At 36.3% G+C, this 27,933-nt stretch overlaps 1 long non-coding RNA gene across 1 annotated transcript; it reads right to left on the reverse strand.

Annotated features, from left to right (window-relative positions):
* Window positions 1-18,946: 18,946 nt before the first annotated feature.
* Window positions 18,947-21,045, reverse strand: LOC120092101 (uncharacterized). Its single transcript, XR_005485909.2, has 3 exons — window positions 20,081-21,045; window positions 19,761-19,828; window positions 18,947-19,156 (listed from the first exon to the last, which is right to left on the reverse strand). It is a non-coding gene; the product is annotated as an uncharacterized LOC120092101 (long non-coding RNA).
* Between the last annotated feature and the right edge of the window lie 6,888 nt (window positions 21,046-27,933).

Below are 27,933 nucleotides of genomic sequence, written 5' to 3' on the forward strand. Positions count from 1 at the left end.
GTAAAGATACACATTGTTCAATGAATAAAATAAGGGGGTGTTTGATAAATGGGTATAAGTTGTTGGGTTGGGTGGGTATTTATTACCAATGTTTGTTAAGCCCATAAAGAAAAAATTGTGGGTTATCAAAACCACCTTTTTAACCAACTCAAAACTAACCCTAAAAATCAGTGATATTTTCATTTTCTTCTCTCTTCTCTCATCTTCGCCATTTGGATTCTCCCCCAAATCTGATTTTTTTTTTTTTTTTATCGTCAAACCTTTGGAACGTCACTTTACAAAAATTTGATATGATGATTTGGTTCATTGTTTTTGTTGGATTTCTTCCAAGGACCGATCTTATCTTATGTTATGTTCTATTTGAGACTCTCACTATGTTATATTATAAGTATCAAAAAAAACATATACTTTGTGATTTTTTTTTGGAAACAGCCACATGTTCGGTCGTTTCATATTATTTTTGTGATCTTATGAAAAATGTTACTGTACTACATCACATTCTCACCATCATAATCAAATAAAAGGTAATTATCCTATGTACAATTTCAATTCCAAATATACTATCCATATTATATAAAAATAAACTGTATGATATGTGAAATAATAATGTTAAGTTAGCAAGATTCAATATATATACATACAATATACCAATTAGTAATTGGGATAATTACCTTCAATATATATACATACAATATACAATATACCAATTAATTGAGCAGCAATATGAAATGTATTTTGTTGGTATGTTTTACAGATTGAAGAGAATTGGAATTATTACAGTTTTTGAAAATAATATATGAAAAACAATTTATTATATTCTACAAATGGAGAAAAAAATTTGAGATTGTCCAGTTTATGTCATAAATGATTTGAGAAAATACGTGTATATTTGAAAATTAATCAACAATAGAAAAACATAAACTAAAAAAATAAAAGAATGAAATAAAAAATAAACAGAAAAAAATAGAACTAATCTTATTTACAAAAAACTGCATCAGATCCCCCAACTCAACTCAATTCAACTCAATTCTGCACAACAAATACAGATAATAATTACCAACTCAACTCAACTCAACTCTTTAATTTTATCATGCACCAAGCACACCATAAGTGTTATTTAATTCTGGCTTTTACTCATATCCAATAAACAAAGCTCCTTGGTTATCTTATGTGAACTTAAGCATGTATATGTGATATACAAGTGAATCATGCCTTAAGTGATAACCTAAATTGGTCTGTAGTATAAGGATTAAGGTGAGATATCTAATCCTGGTGATACTACGGATACGTCCACTTTGTAGAGGTTTGTATAAGCTACATTTGTCTCCTTTGTATAGATTCTGACCATTCAAGTGGAGACGTGCGAGCGGGGGTGTCCTATACAAAGAGTTTGTATAAGACCTAGACCACGAGATGACTAAACTCTGTATATAACACTATTGATACTAAAGACTTACATCTCACCTAAACGACCATAAGTGACACGACCTTAATCCTAAGTATTTTAGGAACTCCTGCCTTTGAGGGCGGTTCTTTGATTAGTATGGGTGAGAGTGGCCAAATTGTCAACTCAACATGTCTATCTTTTTGGAAGAGAAGACTCAATCATAGTAGGACTATGACTTATGTTCATTAGAGGGATCAGTGGTACTTAAGGAGACAGATGTAACTACAGGGGCATAATGGTTATTGACCCAACTATACTTACGAGCGATCTGTGAAGGGTCTTCGCATTGCTGATTGGTTAAGATGGACACATAATATATCTATGGTAAGGAGAGCTCAGGTGTTGGTCTTTAGTGGAGTGCCTGCTAGTTAACAGATGGTGGATCCCGTGACTAAAGAGTTTAGTCAGTTATTCACGTACCATTGGAGCTTCGAACTACAGGTCCATAAGGTCTCTTGGTAGCTCAATGGATTCAGTTGAGGATCAGTTCTTGGTGTTGATTTGAAATGTTCAAATTGACAAGAGGTATTTTGATTATATATGATATAATTGGTTTGATGTATGAGATACATCTAGTGGAGGATTGATGTAAATGAGATTTACATTAAGTACCATGGAATAGAAAAAGAACTATGGTTTATATGTTTCATAAGATGAAATATTAAAACTATAGGTTATAAATATAGTATGATAAGTTGGTTATCATTTATATTTATAATAATATTAATTATTGGATAATTAATTCTTTTTCTTTAATAACCAATTAAGTGGGTGGTTATTGGATTCATGGTAACCGTGAGTTTAAAAAGAAAATGGTTTTCCTAATTTTGATGGATGATTTAAAAACGCTGAAAAGTTTTCGTAAAAAGTTTTTTGTGTTTTCTTTCTCACGAAAAAGAAACTTACGTAGTCGTCAAGTAAATATGGATTTACTAAATGACGGATGGGCGAGCTAAACGATTGTGCAGTGGCAAGCTAAATGATCGTATAGTATTTACTAAATGATCGCATAGTTTTGTTAGACGATCGCAAAGCTTTATCTAAACAATTGGGCATCAACCTATACGATAGGTCTCCGCCATCTCCCACTTGCCTAGTCGTGTACACAAACGGTGTTTCCTCCTTCATCTGCCTCATACCAAGTATATTAGGATTTCCAAGATCTTCAAAGACGGAAATGAAAGAGGTTCCAGTAAGGGAAAGTTCCTGAGTCAGTCAACTCAATTACAATCAATCAAAGAAGTCCGAACAGAGCCCACCCTCTGGATTCTCACACCAAAATACCAAGGTAGCCTTGTTGATGGTGTCTTATTCAACTTGACACCGTTGAGGTTTTCCAAAGGCCGTTCCTGCTGTGTTCGTTCTGTGTTGCGGTCGTGTAGATCGAGCGTTCGAAGTTGCTGTTGTTCGAACGGTCGTGCGCAACAGAGCATGGAGACTCATTTGAAATTGTTCATACAATTTTTCCCTTTGTGCATTTAAGTTTTTCATGCTGTAATTTCTGTATAAATTGTATAACCGCTTGTTTGAAGTCGACTATAAATATTATGTCCATTTACAATTGTGATTTGGAATAATCTTGTCCCGCTGCTCATGAAAATCTCAGATCCGATTTCCTTCAATTGGTATCAGAGCTAGGTTCTCTGATATTCCAAATTATAGATCTGAATTGAACGCATTTTTCAGTTGCGATGGGTTTCTGCATTTGTGGTTAACCGTTTTCTGCATCTAGGGTTGCGTTGATGAAGTTTCGGGTTTAAATTTCCTTTTTGTTAAAGCTTTCGGTATTACAAAGTGTTAATTGTAAGGGCCTCTGTGTTTTTGGGTGGAATTAACATCGCAATCGAGTTTGTAATTCAAAAAGTTTGAGTTCGACGAGTTATTCATGATGAAGCTTCGGCGCATGGCGATGCAGTTCTCAACGAAGAAGAAGACCAAACGTTGGTCGGATTGTGTAGCCTCAAGTAAACGCTCATGTAGTATTTTCTATACGATTGTTTAACTAATGCTAAGTGATGAGGTGAATCGTTTACTCTATCGAGTAACATTGGTTACGCGATCGAGTAAGCGTTGGAGATTGACAATCATAGAGGCAGCATGCGATGCTCGTCATTTAGTAAAAGGCGCATGTTAGATGATCATGTAGTTAGCAAGTTTCATCACTTAGTTACTACCTATGCGATCGTGCATATGCGATACGGAGGCGCTAACTAAGCAATCGCTTAGGCGATGGTGCTTCGCGGCATCGTAGTCATTTAGATGATTGCTGAAGGTGGGCATTGTGTGGAGCACACTAAGTGATCGTGTACTTCAAGCTTCATTGCTTAGTAAAGGTACACGATCGTGTAGTTAAACGATCATTTGGATTTTTTTAGACGATCGTTTAGCTCTGGGTGCACTGGTAAGAAATAGAACGAAGTGTTTGTTTTATCGTGTAGATGATCACGGGTTGCTTAGTACACGATATTGGAGAAGCGATGCTTTGCTGAGTGGTTCAAGACCCAGTTTGCCTGTTTGAACCGGAGACTCCTTGTCTTTGTAATAGTTAGCTTTCCTTTTGTGTTTTTTAAGGCAATTTTACTCGATTCATCAACTTTGATTGTTTATACATGTGATGTATGGTACTTATATGCCAAAGTATTTATCATATAGTTAAAACCCACCTTTGGTTGTGCAATTATTCATGCATCATGTATTATAAATGTTATAATATTGCATGAAAAAATTACTTGAAAGCATATGCATGCATCATGAAATATAAGAGTTATATTTTGCATGCAGTGAGCATTATCATACATCATCCTTTTATTATAAGTGTTATAGTCAAAGGGTGAATGGAAGCATGTTTTGCTTGTTTCATTGCGATTTTGTATAAGCGTTATATAAAAGAAGTAGCAATGAATGGACAATGCATTGAGCATGACACTTAGGCCGTTTATAATCGTTATGAATGCCTTGCATGTGTTAGCTTCGCATTGTGGTGGTTGTTTCCGTTTATAAGTTTTATAAAGGAAATTGACCTAAAATCGATAATTCAGAGTTGCATGCGAACTTAGGGTGAACTCAAGTTTTTAAAAGGGTTATAAAATTGGATTGAGATAGACCTAAGTTCAAATAGTTCTAAAAAGTTTAGTAACCTAGATTAATCTTTTAAAATTGGTTTAATAGGATTAAATTGGTTGAATAAAAGATTAAATTTGTTGTAAACTTATCTATAAGGGGCCTTTTGTCTAAGGCGGGTTCTGGCTAGGCTGGGGTTCTTAAGTTGACGGAAACGTAACACCCCTACTTGGGAACCTACCTGGAAACGTGAATTAGATAGATTTTCAACAAGCATGCGACGTTTTGGTCAAAGACTCCGTTAAAGAGTTTAATGGATGATGATCAAAAGTTGTTTCACTATCCAAAGTAAAATGTTACTCTTGGGAAAACCTAAAAGTCACTTAGTTAAAATCCTTAGCCGTGTTTTTTCTAAGTAAGCTAAACCCTAGGTTATAAAATACTCAGTGGAAGGAAGAGGTGTATCAGACATGTCTATGATTCCACTCACATTTCTCCCTGTATGTTCACACCGTGAGATTCATACTTGGTCTCGTGGTGCCCAGGATGCATCCCCCCTTCGGATGGTGTTTGCATGAGTCAATATCAAGGTGGATGGAGAGAGTGTTTATAGTAAGTGGGTGAAGAGTGTGTGTCAACACGTTCTATGGTCTCTGTCATTGGTTCACACCATGAGATCAATCTGTACGCCCACGTGTTGCCTTCAAAGCGTCCCCCTTCAAATGGGTTTTGTGCAGTTGGTCAATATCAAGGTAAACTCTAGAAATGGATAGGGTCACTTTAGGTACCCCAATCAGATTTTTCCCTTTGGATTGGCCTTTTGGGATGGACCTCTAGGGCTTAAAATAGCGGGTCACACTTACGGGAGATTGTTAAGTAAGTTAATGTTCTCTTGGCCAAATCAATAATGGCTAGTTGTTATAGGAGCAAGAGTTGTTCTGGTATTAATGACTAGTTAAGAACTTCTCAATTCAGAGGAAGGATAACTGACCTCCCTTCGGCGGCTTTTGTCCTAAATCTTTGAAGCGTCATTGCGAAACTAGATATCACACGGGGTTCATATTAGTTTTTCTAAAAGCTTATTGGATGTTGTTTGGTTTTACAACGGGTATTTGCTTAAAACCTAACGTACGTCAATGTGTTTTTCTCAGTAACTCATTAGTATATTCGTTTAAAGCTTTTAAAAATGACCGATTATTTACAATGGAAAGAATCGTGTGAAACGAATTTTGTGGCAAACGATCTCCATCCCACTACTCTCCAAAAGTGGAGATAAGACAATAAATATAATTTATTGGTCTTGGAGACGTATCTGGTAGAGAATGATGATTCTGCCTGGATCCTAGATTCCGGTGCTACCAATCATGTTAGTTTCTTTTACTAAGGATTCGGTTCCTGGCAAACATTGCCATAGGGAGAGATGACTCTTCGAGTCGGAGCTGGTGAGGTTGTTTTAGTTGTTGCTGTAGGCAGGCTAAAGTTATTTGTTGACAAGAAACGTTATCTGTTACTGGATAATGTTTTTTAATTCTTCATATTAAGAGAAACTTAATCTTGGTTTCTTGTCTCATTGAACAAGGCTACACCATCTTCTTTTCTGAGAATAAAATGTTTATTTTCAAAAATGGAATGGAGATTGGTTATGGTTCAATGGAAAATAACTTATATGTACTAAGGTCATTAGTCATAAAAGCCTTTAATACTGAAATGTTCAGTACGGCAACAACAGCTAAAAGACCAAAGGTTTCTCTAAAGGAAAATGCCTATCTTTGGAATCTTAGTTTAGGTCACATCAACCTCAATAGGATTGAGAAGTTGGTGCAAAATGGACTTCTAAAGAGTTTAGAAGAAAACTCCTTGCCAGTATGTGAATCATGCCTCAAAGGCAAGATGACCAAACAGCCTTTTACTGGAAAAGGTTACAGAGCCAAGGAAGCCTTGGAGCTTGTACATTCAGACCTTTGTGGTCCAATGAATGTTAGAGCTCGAGGTGGGTATAAATATTTCATCTCTTTCATAGATGATTATTCAAGGTTTGGGTATCTCTTCCTAATGCAACGTAAGTCTAAAGCCTTTGACAAGTTCAAGGAGTATAAGGCTGAAGTTGAAAACTTGTTAGGTAAGAAGATAAAAACACTACGATCTGATCGTGGTGGAGAGTATATGGACCTCTAATTCCAGAACTATATGATATAACATGGGATTGCGTCCCAATTCTCAGCCCCTGGTACACCTCAGCAGAATGGTGTATCTAAAAGGAGAAACAGAGCCATGTTGGACATGGTTCGGTCTATGATGAGTTATGCTCATCTTCTAGACTCGTTTTGAGGTTATGCAGTGCAGACTTCATGTTATATCCTGAATAACGTTCCCTTGAAAAGTGTTTCTGAAACACCTTTTGAGTTATGGAGAGGTCGTAAAGGTAGTTTACACCACTTTAGAATTTGGGGCTGTCTGGCACATGTGCTAGCGACTAACCCAAAGAAGTTGGAACCACGTTCAAAGGTTTGCCTCTTTGTAGGCTACCCCAAGGAAACGAGAGGTGGATACTTCTATGATCCGAGTGAGAACGAAGTGTTTGTTTCCATAAATGCTATCTTCTTGGAAGAAGATCACATAAGGGATCATAAGTCACGAAGTAAGCTCATTTTACATGAGATCTCTAGTGATACTGAGACTATTGAAGGTTCAATAAGAGTTGTTGAACAGGCCAACAGATCAATAAGAGTTGTTGAGGTCGGAACGTCTAGTTAACCAGCTCAAGAGTTTAGACTACCTCGACGTAGTGGGAAGGTTATAAACCCACCAGATCGCTACATGGGTTTGACTGAAGCCCAAAACGTCATTACAAATGATGGGGTCGAGGATCCGTTGTCTTTTAAGAAAGCAATGGAGGATGTTGACAAAGATGAATGGGTTAAGGCCATGAACTAGAAAATGGAGTCTATGTACTTCAATAACATCTGGAAGCTTGTTGATCCACCTGATAAGGTCAGACATATTAGGTGTAAGTGGATCTTTAAGCGAAAGAGAGGTGTAGATGGAAAGGTGCAAATCTTGAAGGCTAGACTCGTGGCAAAGGGTTATACCCAGGTTGAGAGAGTTGACTATGAGGAAACTTTCTCACCTGTTGTCATGTTGAAGTCTATCCAGATTCTCCTATTCATAGCCATATTTTATGATTATGAAATATGGAAAATGAACATCAAGACTATCTTTCTTAATGGTAATCTTGAGGAGACCATCTATATGACTAAACCAGAAGGGTTCAAAGTTCCAAATAAAGAGCAAAGAGTTTTCAAGCTTAATAGGTTCATTTATGGGCTGAAACAAGCATCTATATCTTAGAACATCAGATTTGACACTACTGTCAAGTCGTTTGGCTTTGACCAGAATGTTGATGAGCCTTGTGTTTACAAAACGATCATCAGCAGCTCAGTAGCTTTCTTGGTACTGTATGTGGATGATATCCTACTCATTGGGAATGATGTAGGGTATCTGACTAACATTACGAGTTGGCTAGCAGCCCAGTTCCAAATGAAAGATTTGGGTGAGGCACAGTATGTTCTCGGGATCCAGATTATTGGGGATCGCAAGAACAAATGTTTAGCTCGGTCTCAGGCATCGTACATTGATGAAATGCTGATCCGGTACAGGATGTAGGATTCCAAGAGGAGTTTGTTACCCTTCAGGCATGGAATCATTCTGTCTAAGGATCAATGTCCTAAGACACCTCAAGACGTTGAGGAGATGAGACAAATTTATGCTTCTGTTGTAGGAAGTTTGATGTATGCAATGTTGTGTACTCGATCCGACATTTGCTATGCAGTAGGGATTGTCAGTCGATATCAGTCCAATCCAGGATTTTATCACTAGACGGCGGTCAAGATGATCCTCAAGTATCTTCGGAGAACAAGGGACTACATGCTTGTGTCTGAAGATAAGAATCTGATCCTTACAGAATACACAGGACTTTCCAACCGATCGCTCGCAAATCGACATCGGGGTTAATGTTTACAATGGAGGGGTTGTAATCTGGCGAAGCAGGGATGCATCGCGGAATCCACTATGGAAGCCGAATACATCGTGAAGCAGCTAAGGAGGCTAAGCCTTTCAAATTTGGAAGTTGTTCAAATATGGATTTTTCTATCACTCTTTATTGGAAACAGCGGGGCTATAGCACAAAGGAGCTCGAAGTCATCAAGGAACGAAAATATCACCTACTCAGGGATTGTGCATCGCAGTGATGTGATAGTCACGAAGATCGCATCGGAGCACAACGTTGTTGATCCCTTTACAAAGGCCCTCACGGCTAAAGTGTTCGAGGGTCACCGGGAAATTCTGGGTCTGCGGGACATGCGGCATCTTGTCAAGGGCAAGTGGGAGATGATACTGGGGTATGCCTTAGTTTATCATATATTGTACATTTTTATATTGTATTGTACATTAGTCTCTTGAGTCATTAGAACAAGTGAGAGATTGTTGGGATTGTTGTCCTAATTCTCCCGGAGTCTCGTTGTTTTGTAAAGATACACATTGTTCAATGAATAAAATAAGTGTTATTTAATTCTGGCATTTACTCATATCCAATAAAAAGCTCCTTGGTTATCTTATGTGAACTTCAGCATGTATATGTGATATACAAGTGGATCATGCCTTAAATGATAACCTAAATAGGTCTGTAGTATAAGGATTAAGGTGGGATACCTGATCCTGGTGACACTACGAATATGGCTCGCTTTGTAGAGGTTTACAATTGTTGTAAACTACTACAGATGGTAGATTCTGACCATTCATGTGGAGATGTACGAGCAAGGGTGTCCTATACAAAGAGTTTGTATAAGACCTGAACCACGAGCTGACTAGACTCTGTATATAACGCCATTGATAATAAAGACTTACATCTCACCTAAATGACCATAGGTGACACGACCTCAATCTTGGGTTTTTTGGGAACTCCTACCTTTGAGGGCAGTCCTTTGATTAGTATAGGTGAGAGTGGCCAGATTACCAACTCAACATGCCTACCTTTTTGGGGACTTATCTGATCTGGGAGCTGGGAACTCAATCCACAAGTTGGAATTCACTCATTTATCGAAGTAGGGATAAATAGAGAGATTGCTCCCTTAAGGGCTAATTTCGAGTAGGACTATGACTCAATCATAGTAGGACTATGACTTATGTCCATTAGAGGGATCAGTGGTACTTAAGGAGACAAATGTAACTATAGGGGCATATTGGTTATTGACCCAACTATACTTACGAGAGATCTGTGAAGGGTCTTCGCACTGCTGATTGGTTAAGATGGACACATAATATATCTGTGGTAAGAAGAGCTCAGGTGTCGGTCTTTAGTGGAGTGCCTGGCAGTTCACGAATGGTGGATCCCGTGACTAAAGAGTTTAGTCAGTTATTCTCGTACCATTGGAGCTTCGAGCTACAAGTCCATAAAATCCCTTGGTAGCTCAATGGATTCAGTTGAGGATCAATTCTTGGTGTTGATTTGAAATGTTCAAATTGACAAGAGGTATTTTGATTATATATGATATAATCGGTTCGATGTATGAGATACATCTAGTGGAGGATTGATGTAAATGAGATTTACATTAAGTACCATGGAATAGAAAAAGAACTATGGTTTATATGTTTCATGAGATGAAATATTAAAGCTATAGGTTATAAATATAGTATGGTAAGTTGGTTATCATTTATATTTATAATAATATTAATTATTGGATAATTAATTCTTTTTCTTTAATAACCAATTGAGTGGGTGGTTATTGGATTCATGGTAATCGTGAGTTTAAAATTAAAATGGTTTTCCTAATTTTGACGGATGATTTACAAACGCTGAAAAGTTTTCGTAAATTTTTTTTTTAAGTTTTCTCTCTCGTGCAAAAGAAACTCACATAGTCGTCAAGTAAATAAGGATTTACTAAACGACGATTGGGCGAGCTAAACGATCGTGCAGTGGCGAGCTAAACGATCACATAGTTTTGCTAGACGATCGCTTGCCCTAAGTAAACGATCGTGTAGTATCTATAGGCAACAGACGGAGCTAAACGATCGCATAGCTTTTGCTAGACGATCGTAGATCTTTATCTAAATGATTGGGCATCGACCTATATGATAGGTCTCTGCCATCTCCCATTTGGCCAGTCGTGTACACAATCGGTGTTTCCTCCTTCATTTGCCTCATACCAAGTCCAAACAGAGCCCACCCTCTGGATTCTCACACCAAGAATACCAAGGTAGGCTTGTTGGTGTTGTCTTACTCAACTCGACGCCGTCGAGGTTTTCTGGAAGCCGTTCGTGCTGATGCTGAGGAGTTTGTGACGGAGGCGATCGTTGAGGACGAGGGTGAAGTGTTCGTGCTGTGTTCGTTCTGTGTTGCGATCATGTAGATCAAGCGTTCGATGTTGCTATTGTTTGAGCGGTCATGTGCAACGAAGCGTGGAGACTCATCTGCAATTGTTCATACAGTTTTTCCCTTTGTAAATTTGAGTTTTTCATTATGTAATTTCTGTATGAATTATATAACCGCTTGTTTGAAATCGACTGTAAATGTTATGTTCATTTATGATTGTGATTTGGAATAATTTTGTTTCGCTGCTCATGGAAATCTCAGATCCGATTTCCTTCATGATTCACATACTGGCAAAGAGTTTTCTTCTAAACCATTTAGAAGTTCACATTTCACCAACTTCTCAATCCTATTGAGATTGATGTGACCTAACCTTAGATGCCAAAGATGGGCGTTTTCCTTAGGAGAAACCCTTGGTCTTTTTGCAGTTGTCGTTGTTTAAAACATTTCAATATTAAGCAATGCTTTTATGAATAACAGCCTTAGTACATACAAGTTATTTTCCATTGAACCTAAACCAATCTCCATACCATTCTTTAAAATAAACACTTTATTCTCAAAAGAGAAGATGGAATAACCTTGTTCAATCAAACAAGAAACTAAAATTAAGTTCCTCTTGATATGAGGAACTACATACACATTATCCAGTAACAAATAACGTTTCTTGTCGAAAAATAACTTAAGCCTGCCTACAACAACGACTGAAACAACCCCACCAGCACCAACTTGAAGAGTCATCTCTCCATCTTCCAACTTTTTTTAGGAACTAAATCCTTGATGGGAAGAACATACGTGGTTAGTAACACATGAATCAAGTATCCAGGCAGAATCATCATTCTTTACTAAAAACGTTTCCAAGACAAATAAATCACATTTATCGCCTTTAGACTTCTTCCTCTTCTGGAGAGTAGTGGGAATCAGTATTATAACCTAGATAAGCTCCAAGTTCCATGTCAGAGAACAATTCTCATCGATGAACTTCATCAGAGTCAGCAACAATTGCTTTCTCTATTAGTCCCTTGACATTCAAGAAAGACTGGAGATTATCTTAGGAACTGATACTTCTGGTTTCTTTGTCATCAATCTCATTTTGCTGAAAAAGTGAGAATTTACGTTCAAATAATTCTTGCAACGAGTCCATGATCTCACGTGCAATGACCATGTTCTCAACCCTTTTGGCCAATGCATCAAGTATGCTAGCAAAAATGTGAAGTCGGGCCATCGAATTAGCCTTCATCCATATCTCATATACATTACGGACATTTCGGGGTGCATCAGGGTTTGGGACTTGAAGACCCTCCTCAACTATGACAAACTCGATGTTGTTTACCATGAAATACGTTTTAATAGATTCTTTCCAATGTATGTAATCGGTCAAATTAGAAAAGGCAACTAACGGAAAATCATATAATGACATGTTGCTGAAAAAACAAATATATTGATCTATGTTAGATTTTAGCATTGTTCATTCATTACTACTTTTATATAACTGTTATATAACAAAGTAATGAACCAAGCATATACGCTCTCATACACCCTTATACTATAACACTTATAATATAAAGATGATGCATGAATATGCTTAATGCATGCATAAATATAACTCTTATAATATAAAGATGATGCATGAATAAATGCATAACCTAAGGTGGGTTTTAAATCTATATGTCATATATTATGGCATATAAACAAATATACATCTCATGAACATTAAAACAAATGATGATGGACCGGAATAATATGCCTCAAAATCTGAAATAGAACTAACTATTACATTGAACCATCGAATCGACCGATTCAAACAAGCGAACTGCGTCTTGAACTGCCCAGGTGAATCCTCGTTCCACTGATCGTGTAACTTTTCCTTGTGACCATCGAGTAACCACGATCTGTAGCAACAATCGAGTATCTTCGACTATGCGATGAAGCATGAAGGCCACTCGATCGTACAGCGTACCGAGTTTAAACACATGCCTAAACGATCAAGTAGACAACAATTATGCGATGAAGCATGATCGTCTACACGATCGAGGAGTAAGCGTCGAGTATCACATACCGAGTGATCGAGTAGCCAGTGATTATGCGATGAAGCATGCTGCCCTACTCGATCATTTAGTGTGCGCGCCTACCATGCATCGAGCATCATATACTATATGCAACCATTTACCCCCATCGTTTACACGATCGAGTACCAACACAAACCAATCGAGTAAACACTTTACTCGTTCGTTTAGCATCAACCATACGAGTATCGTTTAGTAAATTGCTACACGATCAAGTTAGTGACTTTTCTCCTCGATCGTTTAGCCAAATCTAAATGACTCGATCATTTAGTGCGCGCGCCTACCATGCATCGAGCATCATATACTATATGCAACCGTTTACCCCCATCGTTTACACGATCGAGTACCAACACAAACCAATTGAGTAAACACTTTACTCGTTCGTTTAGCATCAACCATACGATCGTTTAGTAAATTGCTACACGATCAAGTTAGAACTTTTCTCCTCGATCGTTTAGCCAAATCTAAATGATTGTTTAGCCTGGGCTCACGATACGACCGACGCTTGGTCTTCTTCTTCCTCGATGAGAACAGCATCTCCATACTTCTTTGAAACTTCATCATGTACGACTCAAGACACTTCAAACTCTTTGAATACAAATTCGATAGCAAGTTAATTATGTCCAAAAACACAAGGGCCCTTACAAATTAACTTTGAAATGTAAAGAAAGCTTTAAAACAGAGGCCATCATCTCGAAACATCCATCAAACCATCCAAAAACATACTTAACACTTAAATGCATTGTAGAACAAACTTAAAACCCACCAAGAATGTAAAAGAAGTTCAATAAAGCAATAGAATTTGGAATATCAGAACAACCTAGCTCTGATACCAATTGAAGAAAATCTAAACATAGAGATCCAGTGAGTGGAAGCGACCGTTCCAAATCCCATTGAGAAAGAACACAACAATTAGAGTCTAAACGGAAACAATTATGCATAATAAATAAATTACAACATGCTACTTATAAATGAACATACAAGGGATAGAGTATTCAAACCTTTGAAGAACCTTTCTTCAAGTATCCCTCGATCGTTCAGCAACTGGTTCAAAGAAATACTTGAACACAATGAACAGAATAGCCAACAGCACGAACTGATGAATCCTCGATCACTATCGAGTCCAACTCAATCCTTGACCCTCGAACGAAATTAGAACACCACCACAAAAGTTACCTTAGTAATCTCGGTGTGAGAATCCAGGAATAGTGGGCTCTATGTGACTTTGGATACAGGAATGAAGGAAGAAGACGATCGAGTAAAGAGGAGATGAATGAAGTCTATCGTATAGACTAGATACTGGATCATTTAGTAAGAAGAAGCCTATCATATAGACTTTTCTACTCAATTGTTTAGCAATGAGTAAGCGAGTAACTAGTAAACTCGGTACTCAATCGTGTATACTCTCTATGTTATCGTTTAGTAAAACTATTTTACTCGATAGGCTCTGTGAGATCTAATTCCGAATGAATCATCCACTAATTTTGGAAAATGATTTTCCTTTTATCTTATAGTTACCATAACCATTAAAAACCTCCCATTCAATTCGGTTATTAAAGAAAAAGGATAATTATCATATAGTTAATATATTATAAATAAATATGATAACCAACTTATCAAATTATATTTATAACCTATAGTTTTAATATTTCATCATATGAAACATATAAACCATAGTTCTTTTTCTATGTTATGGTATTTAATATAAAACATATTATATTAATTCCTCCCATTAATGTTAATACATCAAATCAATTATATCACATATAATTGAATTAATTGAATTATAACACATATAATTAAATTTTCTCTTGTTAATTTGAATACTTCAAACTAACCCAAAATCTGATTCTCAACTTAAACCCATTGAGTTACCAAGGGGACCTTATGGACCTGTAGCTTGAAACTCCAACGGTATGTGAATAACTGACTAAATTCTTTAATCACTAAATCCACCATTCGTTAACTGTTAGTCACTCCACTAAAGACCGATAGTTGCACTCTTCGCACTACAGATATATTTCTGTGTCCACTGGATATAACCAGTTAACAATGCGATGACCCTTCACAAATCGTTCGTAAGTATAGGTGGGCCAATTTACCATTTTTCTGTAGCTACATCTAACTCCTTAAGTACCACTGATTCCTCTAATAAATAATAAGTCATAGTCCCACTATGACTAAGTCCTTTCTTCCCAAGAGAAGGTGTGGCCACTATTTTCAAGACCCGGAATCAGCCCTTAAGGGAGCAATTTATCTACTTACCCCTGCTTCGAAGAAGGAGTGAATTTCTCTTGTGTAGCTGAGTTCCCAGCTCCCCAATCAGATGAATCCCCAAAATGGTAGGCTTGTTGAGTTGGCAATCTGACCACTCTCACCTATACAAATGAAAGAACCGCCCTCATGAGGAGGACTTCCCAACTCACTCAGGATTAAGGTCATGTCACCTATGGTCATCCTAGTAAAATGTAAGTCTCAATTATCAATGGCGTTATATAAAAAGACTAATCATCTCGTGGTCCGATCTTATACAAACTCTTTGTATAGGATACCCTCGCTCGCATGTCTCCACATGAATGGTCAGGATCATACTATTTGTAGTACTTTACAACATTTGTAACATCTACAAAGCGGGTTGTATCCGTAGTGTCACCAGGATAAGGTATCCCTCCTTTATCCTTATACTACATACCATTTAGGTTATTACTTAAGGCATGATCTACTTGTATGTCTCCACATACATGCTTAAGTTACATGAAATAATCACGGATCTTAGTTTATTGGATTGAGTAAATGCTGATAACATAATACTTATTTTATTAATAAAAATATGTTTACAAACTACGAGACTACCTGGAGAATTAGGACACCAATTCCAACAGGATTTCACTTCTTCTCTAAAGCAAAGGTAAGTAGATAAATTGCTCCCTTAAGGGCTAATTCCAAGTCTTGAACAATGTGATGTCACACCCTCTCTTGGCTCGAGAGGGGTTTAGTCATATTGGGACTATGATCTATTGTTCATTAGAGGGATCAATGGTACTTAAGAAGTTAGAGGTAACTATAGGGCAAAACGGCAATTTGGCCTAGTTGTACTTAGGAGTAATTTGTGAAGGGTCATCATACTATTGATTACTTATATCCAATTGACATAGAAATATATCTGTAGTGCAAAGAGTGCAACTGTTGGTCTTTAGTGGAGTGCCCGACAGGACCGACAGTTAACGGATGGTGGATAATGTAATTAAAGTGTTTAGTTAATTATTCACGTACTGTTGGATCTTCAAGCTACAGGTTTATAAGGTCCCCTTGGTAGCTATAAAGGATTTAGTTGAGAATCAGTTTTTTGATTAATTTGAATTGTTCAAATTAATAAGAGGGACTTGATTATATATGATATAATTAAATTGATTCAATTATATGTGATATAATCGGTATAATGTATTTGATACATTATAGTTTAATTTGAGGAAATAAATATTTGAATGAGATTCAAATATATTTTCTATGAATTTGATTCGTAGTTGTTAAATTTAATATAATTACAATTTATATTAAATGTCATAGAATAGAGAAAAGAAATTATAGTTTATATTGTATATGATACAATATTAAAACTATATGTTATGTGTTATATTTGATATAACATATATTTTAATATAAATAAGACATGATAAGTTAGTTATCATATTTACTTTATTATTGTTATTATTTTGAATAATAATTTCTATTTTCTCTCCAATCACCTTAGTGGGTGGTTAATTGGTTTTTGTGTTAAATAGAATAATTAGAGGCCACCACTCCTAGGTTTTCACCCTGAGAATACCAAAGGCTCCCTGTGGTAGTGTCTCCTTTTGGTTTGTGAAGTTCTTGAAGAAAATCTTCAAGGGTTGCTGTATTAGAGTTCGTGATCATTCGAGGGATTTACAAGAAGAAAGGTTCTTTAAAGTATTATCTATTGAATCATTTTCTTGTTTCTAGCATGTTGTAATTTGTTTATCAATGCATATCTTGTATGTTTACTGTAAATTTAGTTTTCAATAAAAATGGAATTTGGACGATCCGCTTCTGTCTAAGGATCTCCTTGTAAAACAAATTCCTTCAATAACTCCCTCCCCCTCTTTTCTCTCTGAGTAATACATGGGTATATGGGGTGGTTTTTTTCCAAGAGATCTATTGTCTTCTTCATAGAAGAATTATAGAAGTGATCAATCTCTCAGAATTTCCTCCAACACTCACTGAGAAGAAAAATTCCCCTCTCAAAACTCTCTCCCTCTCCTAAATCTCAGAGCCCTTACAACTCCTAAGAATTCTCTTCTCTACAGAGAATGCTAAGGAAGCTTTTGTGGTGGCCGCCATTTTTGTTTGTGATTGTTCGTGATAATTTTAACTAGAAAAGAGCCTTTCAGGAAGAACTGTTCTTCAAGGGTAAGTCACGGTTCTAATCCTTCTCAATTTCTTTTCTATGCATGTTGTTAATTAATTTATATTGTGATGCATAATTTTGGTTCTGTAAAAGTTTCTATTCTGTGAAAATATTTTTGGGACTGACCCCGCTTCCGCATTGGACCATAAGGCTCCTTCATTGGCAGGCAAGATTGTAAAAATGTGTTGCACTTTCTACCACTGAAGCATAATATATTGCAGTAGTAGAGGTTATAGCATCCAAAATGTGCTATCTTATTGCCTCTAATCTCACTCGTTTATGATAATTAATGTGTTTATGTGTCTATATTTGTAAGATCTCGAGCAAATCATGCATTTCAGATAGTTAGGGATGGTTAATATGAAGCAATTAGAAGCTAAATAGAATAGCCAGACTTCAAAAGGAGAAGAAAAGACCAAAATGTCTCATGGTGACGTGGCGTCGGGGCATGTGCGAGGGCCCTAGGGTATAATGTAGCACAAGACATAGCATCACGGCGCTCTAGAGTTTGACGGACAGTAAGTGCACACGCTTCAGACGATGCATGCCAGAAACAAACGATTAGAGCATTGCGGCGCTACCATGATATTAAAGTGTTCTTTCTATTTTAGGGAAAGGGAAGGAGAGTTTTAGCCAATTTTGAGATTTCCCATCTTAGTTTTGGCCATTCTTGGCCAAAATCCATGAGATTTTTTCCTATTTTTATTTGTATTTGAATGTTTTGCCGTTAAGATTTGAGATTTGATGATCGACTAGGCCCTCAATGTCGATTTTGAGGTTTGTTCAACTTTCTATGGATTTATGAAATTTTTATACATGATGTTGGGTATTTCTTATTTGTTCTTGTTTTCCTTTCTTTACTTGAATATCTAGGATGATCGTGCTAAGTAGATTGACAACTTAATCGCATGTACTTGTATGTTTGTTCGTTCACGTTATGCATGTTGGAGTTATGCATAATTGTAACAAAAGCACGCTTAATTTGAGTAGAAAATAGGTTTTAGTTATAGTTCTGGTTCAACTTCTAGCATTTCTAGGGTCACGAAGTAACGAAAGACAATGAAACATAATGAATGAAAATACGTTAGGTTAGAGTTGGTCAATTTAATCTAATATTCTAATTAATCCATGAGTTTAATCACTACTACAAAATTGGGCTTTAATGTCAGTTTGAAACTGACATTATAGGGGTACAATGTCAGTTGAAAATCGACATCGAAGATTGTGTTATAAAAGGTATTTAATGTCGGTTATAGTTTACCAAGATTTCAATGCCAATTATCTTCAATGTCAGTTTTCAACTGACATTGGATACTATTTTCAATGTCGGTTTTCAACCGACATTGAACATTATCTTGAATGTCAATCTTTCACCATTTTTGTCAGTAATTGTTCGATTTTAAATGTCTATCATCTTTTTGTCATTGAAAAAAATAATACACACACACAAAATCTCAATTACCTACACAAATTCCCAATAAGTCACAAAAGAAAAATTGGATGATAATTTAACTCCATAACCAAGATAAAATATATTTTTTTTTTTATCCAAATCAACTTCATATGGTTTCGACAGCAAATCCCTATGTATCAACCATGAATTATACATATATATTCTACGTGGAACAAGTAGAGTATACATACTAGGTTGCACACAATAATAGAATTCAAAATAAATGAATTACAAAATGATTAAAATGACCAGAAATAAGCTAAAGATAAATGAGAAGTGTTCAACATTGTCTTTCCAAGTTTCACTGATGTCAATTTTTTGAACCTAGAGACTATTCTCCCACCTACAAAGTAGATAAAATAACAATGTGAATAAATTAGTAAAAGACATAACATAATATTACACGCAATAAAGAGTAATAGAGAAGAGATAACAAATAAATGCAAGCTTGACAAATATAAAACTATGTTGATAATGTAAAATAAACATCGAAATCTCATGTAATTTAAACATATAAAATACAAGTGGGCCTTAGAATAATTATGAATGAGTTTAAAATAACTTACAAGTATTATTTTTATATGAAAATCTTTCCTATAAACACTTCTAAGAAAAGTGTCAATTAAAGTACTCCAAGAACACCTAAAAATGTATTAAGTAGTTTAAAATTCTACTTAACTAAAAAACGCTTCTATAAATAATCGAAAGATTCCTGAAATAATAAAACCAAAGTTCCAATATTAGAACTTAGTTCAAAACCTAATCCAGAGACTCAAAAAGTATTCGGAATGGGTAATTTTACACAAAACAACCTTAAACCTCAATTCATACACCTTGAACTAAGTTTAAACTATAATTAAATCATATTCATAAGTTAATGTCTAATTTACAGAATCTAAATATAATCTAAAAGGGTTTAAAAAGAGTTTCCAATAACTAAAACTCACCTAAACAAGACCCACATCCAATGATTTCTTCTGAATTCGAACTGAACAGTGTAAATAAACACTTCAAGCTACAAGAAAAAAGAAGCCAACAATAATCAATCTAAATGCATCATCATGACAGTAGCTTAAATAGAGCAAAAAATATGTACAAAAAGAATTCTCTGAGGTTTGAAATCTACGTTTTTTTCCATTCTTTCAGTTCATTATGATATAAAAACCTGAGGCTACAAAAACATCTAACCTTCACTAAAAGATAATATAGACATACTAAAGCAGTTCATTGATGAGTAATCCAAAGCCATGAAAGTTATTGTTCTAACCTTTCTCCAACTCTCTTGGCAAGTCCCAACATATTCAATGTGCCAATCACATTTGTCTTTGTTGTCTGAACACCATATTTGCAATATGAATACAACCAATTTGATCTCACAAAGAATTGTTCAAACTCTAGTACCTAACAATAAAAATGAAAATATGCTTCAATAAATATGAATACAACCAATTTGATCTCCCAAATCATGAATACAACCAATTCTAGCATAACAATTACAGAAACACAAGATGATGTACATTTTCAAATGAGGTTCTTAGTGAGAAAGAAAAAGCTACATTTGCACGAATACAAATCACATTCAACAAAGGATCCATAAAAAAAGTCAAGCTGATCATAGATCTCACATCTCATTCAAACTGATGTAGATTTAGCACAAACATAAAGTATATTCATAAGGCTATTTCTGATCCAACAAAAGTACAAACAAAATGTGCCATTGTTGAACCGGTACAAAGCTCGCGTTGGCAGGAGTCGACGACTCAGATTTGGAAGGAACTAAGCTCGCGTGTGAATAGATCTGGTACGATGCTCACAATGGCGTGGACAGACATCAAAGACCTGGATGACGCTGAACGAACAAACAATTGGATTGCCTTTCAAGTTTAACTAAATGTCAATGAACTCGGAAAAAGAAAAAAAAAACTAAAACTAAGAACAAAACATATGTACATAAAATAGAACAACAAAAGTGAATTTGAAAAGAAGTGTAAGAAATCAGATGGACTCAATTGAAAGGAAGGAAAGATAGAAAGAAAATCAGGTTGCAACTAATGGTCCACTAATGTTTGGCTATTGAAATAGGGTAATCATATATTTTACACCATAGGTTTTGCATCCTCTGTTAGAAGCTCTCTGAAAATATAAAACATTTAAGCATAAATCACAAACCTACTAACAAACAAGTCCAAATAAACTAACAACCATTTGAACCAAATTGTCAATCAATTACTTAAGAATTTGCAGCCCAAAAGAGAGGATCATAAATAAGGCAACCACTTATACAGAATCAGAGCTATATTTAATAGACTAAATTAAAGCTGGGACTCTATCTTTCCTTTGAAGTAATGTCAAAACACAGAGAAACAAAGGTCAAATTGAAGAAAAATTAATTCAAACTTGGAGAAATTTCTTCTAAGCGTTAATTTTAGAAATCTAAAAACCCAATTTATACAACAAAGTCATCAATCTAATGACTGTCATAATTACCAAATATGACTCAGCGCATGATAAACATGTGGCTGAATTAATCTCCATCTAATGAAGCTTATTAAGAAATTGCATAGAGAAAAAGGGCCAAAAAAAGCAAAGGAATCAGAGCTATTTGGTAATGGATTTCAAAGTAGAAAGAGGAAAGAAGTTCCAAATAGAGAGAGCGATAGAATTTTCCAAGGGTTAAAAGTCAATTGATAAGAATAAATTCAAACGACAAACAAGATTACTTCTCAATTTTAGTCTATCAACTTATGCAGTAATCACTAATCAGAATGATGAAAGAAACAAGATCTTAATAAAGAAACAAGAGAATACAATAATCCCAAAAAACATAGATGAAGAAAATGAAGGGATGATCGAATCCCCTGCAGTGGAAGCATCTTGTGAGATCACCTTGCATCCCGCTATTCAATTTTTATATAAACATAATCATTAAACTAAAACAGAATATAAACACGTAAATTAGCATGCTTTAGGGAAAAGATTAGAACCATTCTTACCTTTGTAGATTTTCAAATGCCACAAACAATCATCTCCTAGTTCCAACGAACAGATCCTCCAACGATCTTGATCACGAACAACTTCTTGAACAATCTCAAACACTACCACAAGAATAACCTCGTTATTCTCTAGGATTCCAATAAAGGGATAGGTGGTATCTAATTATTGGGAGGGGGGAAGGGTTTTGGAGAGTAGAGAGGATTCTCTTTTGTGGCTTAGAGAAAATTCTGCACAATAACACTAGGGTGTTGTGTATTATTAGTCTTTCTCTGTCTGAGAGTGTGTTGTATCAAAAGGCCATAGGGAGGTAGGGCTTAGCTCATTTAGTTAAATAACACTTATTTAATTAATTAGTCCAATTAAATTTCAGTTATTTAATTTTAATTTGCACAATAATAAAATAACTGTTTACACATTAAACTCAATTTAATGTATGTATTTAATTATCATAAACATCTCATTCCCCTTGCCCTTACCACCTTTCTTCTTCTTCCACTTGAAAATGTTAAAAGTAGAAGATGCAGACTTAGTTCATGAGGTCAAACCCGATGTAACTCCTTTGAAGATGAAGCAACATTTGCCTTACCAACCTTCTTCTCATTACTTTTCAGCAAGGATTGAAATGCCTGCAACTCGTTGTGGAAAGTTGTAAGGGTATAGTCAACTTTGTTCAGCACAGCATTGCTGACAAAGTGCAAGAAGCTATTTGGCAATGAGTGCAGAATGATGCTAACCTGGCTCTAATACTAACTAAAGGAACTCTTATCCAAGAGAACCCATAAGCAGAAGCAAGATCTTTCCAAGCCCATTGTGACAAAATTAAAGGCATTCACAAACATGCAAAACAGTTATGCATATTATACCAAACTACAGCATGCTTTCATAATTAAATAAAAAAAAGATTGAGAGACTTACCTTTGAAGAACGTTTCTTCTGAAGATCTCTCGCTCTCGTGAAGAACTGGAACAACAACCTCTCGTTGTCGCTACAGTCGTATAGCAAATCTCTCGTTGTCACTTAGATCACGAATAATCTTCTCCACGAACAAGCAACCCCTTAGACACCACCACTCGACAACCTTGGTATTCTCAGAGTGAGAATCCAAGAGGTGTGGGCTCTGTTGGATTTGGTAGAGGGATGGAGGAAAGTAATGATTGAACTATACGATCAAACAAATGGGAGAATGTACTGTCTATCGCATAGACTTTGTATGATTGATCGTTTAGTAAATCTCGCTAGGTACACGATCATTTAGAAAAACACATTTGACCGTTTACACGATCGTTTAGTAAATCTCGCTTGCCACGCGATCGCTTAGAAAATCACATTAGATCGTCTGCACAATCGTTTAGAAAAATGCGCTTTACACGATCGTTTAAGCTGTCAGTTAGAAGGCTATCGTGTAGTCTCTCGTCAACTAAACGATTAGTAAAACACTTAATGAAGCGATCATCTAACAAAATAAAAACTCTTTTCATTTTATCCTTCAGTTATGAAAACTGGACATAACCTCCCACTTTCACGCACTTAAAAGAGAAACATCCACAACTATCAAATAATTGTTTTAATTATAAATAAATATAATAACTAACTTATCATATTATATTTATAACCTATAGTTTTAATATCACATCATATGTAAAATTTAAACCATAGTCTTTTTTTCCTTTATTTAATATGAATCATATTTATATCAAATTCCTCCAATTAATGTATCTCATACATCATATCAATTATATCACATATAATTGAACCAGTTTAATTATATCATATATAATCAAACTCCCTCTTGTTAATTTGAACACTTCAAACTAACCAAAAAACTGATTCTCAACTTGAATTCATTGAGCTACCAAGGGGACCTTATGGACCTGTAGCTTGAAGCTCCAACGGTACGTGAATAACTAAACTCTTTAATCACAAAATCCACCATTTGTTAACCATCGAGCATTCCACTAAAGACCAACAGCTGCATTATTCTTACTACAGATATATTTTTGTGTCCATTGGATATAACCAATCAACAGTACGATAACCCTTCACAGATCACTCGTAAGTACAGTTAGGCCAATTTATTGTTTTGCCCCTATAGTTACATTTAACTCCTTAAGTACCACTGATTTCTCTAATGAACAATACATCATAGTCCTATTATGAGTGAACACCTATCGGGCCATGAGAAAGTGTGTGGCACCATATCATTCAAGCCCCGGAATCAGCCCTTAAGGGAGCAATCTATCTACTTACCCCTACTTCGGGGAAGGAGTGAATTCCATCTTGTATAGCTGAGTTCCCAGCTCCCCAATATGGTAGGTTTGAGTCGACAATCTGACCACTCGCATCAATGCAAATCAAAGAACCGTCCTCATAGGCAAAAGTTCCTAACTCACTCAGAATTAAGATCATGTTACCTATGGTCATTGTTCGTAGGAAAAGAGGAGAGGAAAAATGCACTCGTCTTATGCTATGCATTAATCTTCATGTTTCGACGATCATGCGTTGGACTGGAAAATATGCAATATGCGTTAAGCTCGTATGTAATGATCATGCGTTCCTATCACAAATTTTCTAGCTTTCTCGCCAAGTATAACAAGAACGCAAGTTTCTCAGGATGATTCGAGGTCGAAGATAGGGACTTGTAACTAAATAGTGTTTGTGAAGTAATGCGTTTGAGGTGATGAATAAAAGTAAAAAAACAGAAGATAAAAGATTATACGCTACTCCTACTCCTAACTAAACAGATTGAGCAATGGAAGTTTAACTAAGAGAATTGGTAGAGATGCAGCAACTGTTAACGCATAATAAGATGATTTCATTATGTTTGGTCGCTTAAGTAATCCCAGCTCGCCAAACTAACGTATCACACACCTCTCGGTGGCCAGCCACATGCTTATATCTATATAATGCATGGTTGCATCGAGCATAAGATCGTTCATATCTCTAAGAACAAAGCTTACTTTGCTTTAGTGTGTTTAATCAGCTCATAGACAAGCATTGCGACAGCCTCACACCAAACGAAGAGGATTAACTCACTATACTCACGCAATGTACACCTCTCGATGGTTTGCTCCATGCGTCATATCTCTAGGCCGGATGACTGAGTATGCGACTTATCTTCGATACTTGACTAAACGATGAATGTAAATGATGAAAAAGAAGAATAAGGTGATGAAGATGGTGCTGAAGGTACTAAGAGTTGCATTGATTACAAAATGTATTAATGTTTTAAGCCAAAATGCAATACAATACAGAGATAAGAGAAGAGGTAGAGGACTAGATATAAGCAATCTCTTGCTTTTCATCTGAAATGCGTCAAGGCTACTGGTGGTGCCATGGATGGATGGTGGATAAGTCTCTCTCGAGCTCTATCTCTGGTGAAACTTCGATCGTCACTCGGAAGGGATTGTAGAGGTGAAGAATCCTCAAAGAGTGTCTTGCTCATGCTCTCATCTGTGATCACAAGGATCTGCCTAAGGCAGAAACTCAGATGGTTTGAAGTTAAGCTCCAAGGCTCTATTTATAGAGTTCAAACGCCGACAGCTCTGATATTCCATTCTGACTCACTGCTACTTTTGTCGCTGTATGGGAAATGTCAGCATCACCTTATCTTGTTGATGCTCCCAAGGTATGCGTTCATGCTTGTTTCTCTTGAAATGTTCCACCCATCTCGCAATTAGCCTTCTATCATAATGATGATCCTGTGGACGCAACATTCCATGCGACGAACTAGTCTTCATGAAGATCAACGCATGCGGTCAGTCTTGCAGCGGTCTGGGACTAACGCATGCGATCAATCCCTGCAATAGCTGCAAAAATAGACACTTTAATACAGAATAACGCATGATATAGGATTAGTGAGGATTTTCGGTGTTGGTCGATGCAAGCTCACTTTTCCATATGAATTCTTGGTATTATTGATGCATATTCTACTTATTAACCCTCATAATTCTAAGTAAAAGGCTATAATAGCTAGTATTTCTATAAGCTATCACACCCTCAAATTTAAAATCATGCTTGTCCTCAAGAATATCTTATACTTAGGAAATTCAAAACTTACCCTCTGACTTTTCCTTTGCGTTGACCAGCTTTTTAAAATACAATTCACTTGCACTTCTAACCTTGGCAGCAACACTCTCCTCAAATTTTGCCACTTCTTCTAAGAGATATTTTCTAAGTTTAATTCTGGCAAGCCTCTACTCAAAAACTCTTTACTCATTGTAGACAACATTGCTTTTAGCTTTTTACAATGTGTTCGTTTAATACAATTCAAAGCTTTGTGACTCATTATTGAATTGGGGCGTTGAACCTGGTTACGCTCTTCGTTTTGGCTTGCCCCCACGGGTGTCATGCGGGTACCCAACTTCGGTTGCGTGCCATATTCAACTCCACTCTTTTCTTAGCTAATTTGAGTTGCCATATAGAGGAGTTGTTATTATGCGTTGATTCTAGTCACCTATTTTCGTTTTGGCTTACTTGCACGGGTGTCATATGAAGTATCCAACTACGAGTAAGTACCTTTCAAAACTTTAACTCTTATTAGCTTGGGTCTCCCCTTTGCGCTGACAGTGGAGCTTTTATTATGAATTTTTTTTTAATAAACATCACAATGTTTAGAATGGACGCATTTGCCTGGACCACTGCCACCCCCAAATTTAGAGAGTGGCAGGGTCCTTGCCAAAGAGCTAAAAACAAACTCGTTTAGAAATGCGGTAAAAGATGTTTGAGCAAAGGTTTGCACATAATAAAACTTAAGACTGTCAAACCTTAAAGGAGTTACTAAAGTGAGGTGAGCCTTGCGACATTTAGTTAGTGGATGTAGTGAATTATAAGAATCATAATGGATGATAATCTATCAACGCAAAAGAAAAAAAACGGATAAAAAAGAATTTCAGAAGGATAACGCATAAAAGATAACAAGAAAAGAAACCTACGAGAAGAATATCAATTGTGGTCAATACTTTAGAACCCATGTGGAGGATATAGCCATGCGTTGAATGATGGAAAGGGTTCTTCTTTCGAAACAACGCACCAAGAGGAAGTTATTATCGCACCCATATGGAGCGAACGCACACCACATCCAAGAAAGCAGCTGAAAATCCAAAATGACAATAAACAAATAAATAAACAAAAGTTAACTAGGAAAGCAAAGTAAAGATAGAGTCGAAGACATCCCTGGAGAAATTGGAGTGAAGCCACCGTAAGAAGTCTTCCATGCGCAACATTGGACTCCACTGCTGAGGTCAAGGAACTTGTTGTCTTGACCATTAGAGCTTCCAACATTTGTTGGCCACATGTTGGTTAATAGGCTCCTAAGACTGCTTCCAGATCGTGCGACAGATAACCTTTCTATCTCAGGGTCAATATTGAATTTCAGCGCTACCTTAACTCACATATCGTTTGCAACTTGGTCGCACAAGCTACAATACGCCCAAGACTAAAGGGGTGCCTGCGAAAACACAAAACTTAACAAACTATTAGTTGCTAAGTCCCCAGCAACGATGCCAAAAACTTGTTTGTAGGAAAAGAGGAGAGGAAAATGCACTAGTCTCATGCTATGTGTTAATCTCTATGCGTTGACGGTCATGCGTTGGACTAGAAAATATGCAATATGCATTAAGCTCGTATTCAAAAGATTTCTTGCTTTCTCGCCAAGTATAACAAGAACGCAAGTTTCTCGGGATGATCTGAGGTCGAACATGTAAGAGTATATCAGCAAGTAGTGGAAGCAACAAGGATCAATAAGCACTCTAATTCATTAATTTTGACAGTAACTAAAGCCTGCTCATACAATAACAAGAGGGTTTAAAGCCATACCTTTGTAGAACTTCTTCAAATCTTGATTCTCAGTTGCAAACTTCTCCAAATCTCGTTGTGGACCACCTCAAGATCTTCCCCACTATTCTTTTGGAGCTTTAGATTGAGTTGTGAGAGTCAAAATAAGCTTGAATGAAGGGAACTTGGAGAAGAACTCACTGCAACAACCCATTTGAAGAACAACTTCTTCAACTCGAATTTTTCAACAAAAATTCTATAGATGCATGCCTCAATTTCACTCCAATCTTCTTAATATATTGCATGATTTTCATGCAAAGAAGATGTTTGCATGAGATGCAACTTATGCTTGGA

The sequence above is a fragment of the Benincasa hispida genome, chromosome 11 (assembly GCF_027475165.1).
Source record: "Benincasa hispida cultivar pf3 chromosome 11, pf3_genome.v1.1, whole genome shotgun sequence".
In the NCBI taxonomy this organism is placed as follows: Eukaryota; Viridiplantae; Streptophyta; class Magnoliopsida; order Cucurbitales; family Cucurbitaceae; genus Benincasa; species Benincasa hispida.